The sequence below is a fragment of the Episyrphus balteatus genome, chromosome 3 (genome assembly GCF_945859705.1).
Source record: "Episyrphus balteatus chromosome 3, idEpiBalt1.1, whole genome shotgun sequence".
Taxonomy (NCBI): Eukaryota; Metazoa; Arthropoda; class Insecta; order Diptera; family Syrphidae; genus Episyrphus; species Episyrphus balteatus.
In genome coordinates, this window is record NC_079136.1 from 84904018 (window position 1) to 84910570 (window position 6553).

Sequence of the window (6553 nt, forward strand, 5' to 3'; positions counted from 1 at the left end):
GAGATATCATAGTTTCACTGAATTTCACTTTACTTTACTGATTGTTTCACTTTATTTATTTAAAAAAAAGTATAGGTATGCAAAGGCTCATGTTTTGATAAAATCCTTATAATTTAACTTAATTCCACTCCTTATAATTTATTTGACTGATTAGAATGTAATTTAAATGAAGATAAATTAAATAAAAAAATGTATGAATGCACAAATGCTCATGTTTTGTTAAATGAGATCATAAAATTTCAATTCTTATATGTATTTTGATTCAAATTTCACTTAATATCACTTTTTATAATTTGTTTCACTTTCTTATCTGAAGATAAATCTACAAAATAATGTAATAAAATTTTTCCTGCCATTCATTTGGTTTATTTGAACAATAAAAGAGTTAATGTAAATATAAATATTTCTTTAATTTAACCTTTAAGATTTCAGAAAGGAGAAGATTAGAGATGAAAAACCGAATGTACAGGTTTGTAAAAATTGAAAACGGCGATTCACATTAATTTTTCTTTCTTTTTCACAGATCTCGACCTAATAAATTTAGAAAGCTAAGCTTCCATGACTAATTTATTTGTCAGTTGATTTTTTTAATTTCTTGACAGGAGATTAAAAATTCTTTGACAAAGAAATAAGACTATACGAAATTTAACTTTTTAAATTTATTGAAAACAGTGCCTACGTTCTATAACGCTTGCATGGAAATAAGTTGTAGAAAAACAATTTGAATCAAAATGAAATTTGTACAAAATTTCATTCGAATTCACAATGTTTTTCGAGCACTTATGACGGTGCAAGAGTTACGGAACGTAGGCCTGTGTTCATAAAATTAATGAATGCGTTCGTTAAATTAATGAACACGTTCGTAAAATTAATACGAACGTGTTCATTGATTTTACGAACGCGTTCATTAATTTTATGAACGGGTTTTTTTATTTTATGAACGCGTTCATTAATTTAATGAACGGCGTTCATTAATTCTATGAACGGCGTTCATTAATTTTATGAACGGCGTTCATTAATTTTATGAACGGCGTTCATTAATTTTATGAAAGGCGTTCATTAATTTTATGAACGGCGTTCATTAATTTTATGAACGGCATTCATTAATTCTATGAATGCGTTCATTAATTCTATGAACGCGTTCATTAATTTTAGGCAGGTTTTTTTTTTATTTTTATGAACGGTTCATTGATTCAATGAATGCGTTCATTAATTTAATGAACACATTCATTAATTTTATGCACGATTTTTTTTATTTTTATGAACGGTTCATTATTTTAATGAACGTGTTCATTAATTCTATGAACGGATATTTTTATTTTTAAGAACGGTTCATTAATTCTATGAATCCGTTCATTAATGTAATGAACGCATTTATTTTTTTTTATGAACGAATTCATTAAATCAATGAACACTGTTCATTGTTTTAATGAACGGTTCATTAAAATATGTTCGAAATTTCAAGTTCGAAATTTTATGAATGAAATTATGTATGGTTCATAGAATTAATGAACGTTCATTGATTTTAATGAACGGCCGTTCATTATCTTAATGAACAGGATCATTGGACAAATAATAATGAACGATACATTAATAGAATGAATATATTCATTAATTCCATGTACCTTTTTGGTTCAGTGTACAAGTCCAAAACTTATAAAAAATACATTTTTGTGCTCTGTGAGTCGATATCCTTCGCATACAATTCAATTGGAGTTGAAAAATTCACGTTTGCAGAAAATCACTTTTAAAAATGTTTAAATCGTCATATCTCGTTAACCAAGCGTCTAAACACCATGAAACTTGCAAAATTCAAAATTCTCTAAAAACAAAACTACAAGTCCAAAACTTATAAAAAATACATTTTTGTGCTCTGTGAGTCGATATCCTTCGCATACAATTCAATTGGAGTTGAAAAATTCACGTTTGCAGAAAATCACTTTTAAAAATGTTTAAATCGTCATATCTCGTTAACCAAGCGTCTAAACACCATCAAACTTGCAAAATTCAAAATTCTCTAAAAACAAAACTACAAGTCCAAAACTTATAAAAAATACATTTTTGTGCTCTGTGAGTCGATATCCTTCGCATACAATTCAATTGGAGTTTAAAAATTCACGATTGGTGAAAATCACTTTTTAAAATGTTTAAATCGTCATATCTCCTTAACCAAGCGTCTAAACACCATGAAACTTGCAAAATTCAAAATTCTCTAAAAACAAAACTACAAGTCCAAAACTTATAGAAAATACATTTTTGTGCTCTGTGAGTCGATAACCTTCGCATACAATTCAATTGGAGTTGAAAAATTCACGTTTGGAGAAAATCACTTTTAAAAATGTTTAAATCGTCATATCTCGTTAACCAAGCGTCAAAACACCATGAAACTTGCAAAATTCAAAATTCTCTAAAAACAAAACTACAAGTCCAAAACTTATAGAAAATACATTTTTGTGCTCTGTGAGTCGATAACCTTCGCATACAATTCAATTGGAGTTGAAAAATTCACGTTTGGAGAAAATCACTTTTAAAAATGTTTAAATCGTCATATCTCTTTAACCAAGCGTCTAAACACCATCAAACTTGCAAAATTCAAAATTCTCTAAAAACAAAACTACAAGTCCAAAACTTATAGAAAATACATTTTTGTGCTCTGTGAGTCAATATCCTTCGCATACAATTCAATTGGAGTTGAAAAATTCACGTTTGCAGAAAATCACTTTTAAAAATGTTTAAATCGTCATATCTCGTTAACCAAGCGTCTAAACACCATGAAACTTGCAAAATTCAAAATTCTCTAAAAACAAAACTACAAGTCCAAAACTTATAAAAAATACATTTTTGTGCTCTGTGAGTCAATATCCTTCGCATACAATTCAATTGGAGTTGAAAAATTCACGTTTGGAGAAAATCACTTTTAAAAATGTTTAAATCGTCATATCTCGTTAACCAAGCGTCTAAACACCATCAAACTTGCAAAATTCAAAATTCTCTAAAAACAAAACTACAAGTCCAAAACTTATAAAAAATACATTTTTGTGCTCTGTGAGTCGATATCCTTCGCATACAATTCAATTGGAGTTGAAAAATTCACGTTTGCAGAAAATCACTTTTAAAAATGTTTAAATCGTCATATCTCGTTAACCAAGCGTCTAAACACCATGAAACTTGCAAAATTCAAAATTCTCTAAAAACAAAACTACAAGTCCAAAACTTATAAAAAATACATTTTTGTGCTCTGTGAGTCGATATCCTTCGTATACAATTCAATTGGAGTTGAAAAATTCTCGTTTGGAGAAAATCACTTTTAAAAATTTTTAAATCGTCATATCTCCTTAACCAAGCGTCTAAACACCATGAAACTTGCAAAATTCAAAATTCTCTAAAAATAAAACTACAAGTCCAAAACTTATAATAATCATTTTTAGCAAAAAAACAAAACCGACTTCCATGGATCAAAACTGGGTTTTATGGTTTTTAAAATAGTTCCTATGGCTAAAAGTGAACGAAATTGAAATGGGACCACACTGCAGCCACCAGCTTTCCAATACAAAAAGAATTATCAAAATTGGTTCACTCAGTCCAAAGTTATGCGGTAACAAACATAAAAAAAAAAAAAAAAAAAAAAAAAAAAAAAAAAAAAAAAAATACAGACGAATTGAATACCTCCTCCTTTTTGGAAGTCGGTAAAAAATACATTTTTGTGCTCTGTGAGTCGATAACCTTCGCATACAATTCAATTGGAGTTGAAAAATTCACGTTTGGAGAAAATCACTTTTAAAAATGTTTAAATCGTCATATCTCGTTAACCAAGCGTCTAAACACCATCAAACTTGCAAAATTCAAAATTCTCTAAAAACAAAACTACAAGTCCAAAACTTATAGAAAATACATTTTTGTGCTCTGTGAGTCGATATCCTTCGCATACAATTCAATTGGAGTTGAAAAATTCACGTTTGCAGAAAATCACTTTTAAAAATGTTTAAATCGTCATATCTCGTTAACCAAGCGTCTAAACACCATCAAACTTGCAAAATTCAAAATTCTCTAAAAACAAAACTACAAGTCCAAAACTTATAAAAAATACATTTTTGTGCTCTGTGAGTCAATATCCTTCGCATACAATTCAATTGGAGTTGAAAAATTCACGTTTGCAGAAAATCACTTTAAAAAATGTTTAAATCGTCATATCTCGTTAACCAAGCGTCTAAACACCATCAAACTTGCAAAATTCAAAATTCTCTAAAAACAAAACTACAAGTCCAAAACTTATAGAAAATACATTTTTGTGCTCTGTGAGTCGATATCCTTCGCATACAATTCAATTGGAGTTGAAAAATTCACGTTTGGAGAAAATCACTTTTAAAAATGTTTAAATCGTCATATCTCGTTAACCAAGCGTCTAAACACCATCAAACTTGCAAAATTCAAAATTCTCTAAAAACAAAACTACAAGTCCAAAACTTATAAAAAATACATTTTTGTGCTCTGTGAGTCGATATCCTTCGCATACAATTCAATTGGAGTTGAAAAATTCACGATTGGTGAAAATCACTTTTAAAAATGTTTAAATCGTCATATCTCGTTAACCAAGCGTCTAAACACCATGAAACTTGCAAAATTCAAAATTCTCTAAAAACAAAACTACAAGTCCAAAACTTATAAAAAATACATTTTTGTGCTCTGTGAGTCGATATCCTTCGCATACAATTCAATTGGAGTTGAAAAATTCACGTTTGGAGAAAATCACTTTTAAAAATGTTTAAATCGTCATATCTCGTTAACCAAGCGTCTAAACACCATGAAACTTGCAAAATTCAAAATTCTCTAAAAACAAAACTACAAGTCCAAAACTTATAAAAAATACATTTTTGTGCTCTGTGAGTCGATATCCTTCGCATACAATTCAATTGGAGTTTAAAAATTTACGATTGGTGAAAATCACTTTTTAAAATGTTTAAATCGTCATATCTCCTTAACCAAGCGTCTAAACACCATGAAACTTGCAAAATTCAAAATTCTCTAAAAACAAAACTACAAGTCCAAAACTTATAGAAAATACATTTTTGTGCTCTGTGAGTCGATAACCTTCGCATACAATTCAATTGGAGTTGAAAAATTCACGTTTGGAGAAAATCACTTTTAAAAATGTTTAAATCGTCATATCTCGTTAACCAAGCGTCAAAACACCATGAAACTTGCAAAATTCAAAATTCTCTAAAAACAAAACTACAAGTCCAAAACTTATAAAAAATACATTTTTGTGCTCTGTGAGTCGATATCCTTCGTATACAATTCAATTGGAGTTGAAAAATTCTCGTTTGGAGAAAATCACTTTTAAAAATGTTTAAATCGTCATATCTCCTTAACCAAGCGTCTAAACACCATCAAACTTGCAAAATTCAAAATTCTCTAAAAACAAAACTACAAGTCCAAAACTTATAAAAAATACATTTTTGTGCTCTGTGAGTCGATAACCTTCGCATACAATTCAATTGGAGTTGAAAAATTCACGTTTGCAGAAAATCACTTTTAAAAATGTTTAAATCGTCATATCTCGTTAACCAAGCGTCTAAACACCATCAAACTTGCAAAATTCAAAATTCTCTAAAAACAAAACTACAAGTCCAAAACTTATAGAAAATACATTTTTGTGCTCTGTGAGTCGATATCCTTCGCATACAATTCAATTGGAGTTGAAAAATTCACGTTTGGAGAAAATCACTTTTAAAAATGTTTAAATCGTCATATCTCGTTAACCAAGCGTCTAAACACCATCAAACTTGCAAAATTCAAAATTCTCTAAAAACAAAACTACAAGTCCAAAACTTATAAAAAATACATTTTTGTGCTCTGTGAGTCGATATCCTTCGCATACAATTCAATTGGAGTTGAAAAATTCACGTTTGGAGAAAATCACTTTTAAAAATGTTTAAATCGTCATATCTCGTTAACCAAGCGTCTAAACACCATCAAACTTGCAAAATTCAAAATTCTCTAAAAACAAAACTACAAGTCCAAAACTTATAAAAAATACATTTTTGTGCTCTGTGAGTCGATATCCTTCGCATACAATTCAATTGGAGTTGAAAAATTCACGTTTGCAGAAAATCACTTTTAAAAATGTTTAAATCGTCATATCTCGTTAACCAAGCGTCTAAACACCATGAAACTTGCAAAATTCAAAATTCTCTAAAAACAAAACTACAAGTCCAAAACTTATAAAAAATACATTTTTGTGCTCTGTGAGTCAATATCCTTCGCATACAATTCAATTGGAGTTGAAAAATTCACGTTTGGAGAAAATCACTTTTAAAAATGTTTAAATCGTCATATCTCGTTAACCAAGCGTCTAAACACCATGAAACTTGCAAAATTCAAAATTCTCTAAAAACAAAACTACAAGTCCAAAACTTATAAAAAATACATTTTTGTGCTCTGTGAGTCGATATCCTTCGCATACAATTCAATTGGAGTTGAAAAATTCACGTTTGGAGAAAATCACTTTTAAAAATGTTTAAATCGTCATATCTCGTTAACCAAGCGTCTAAAC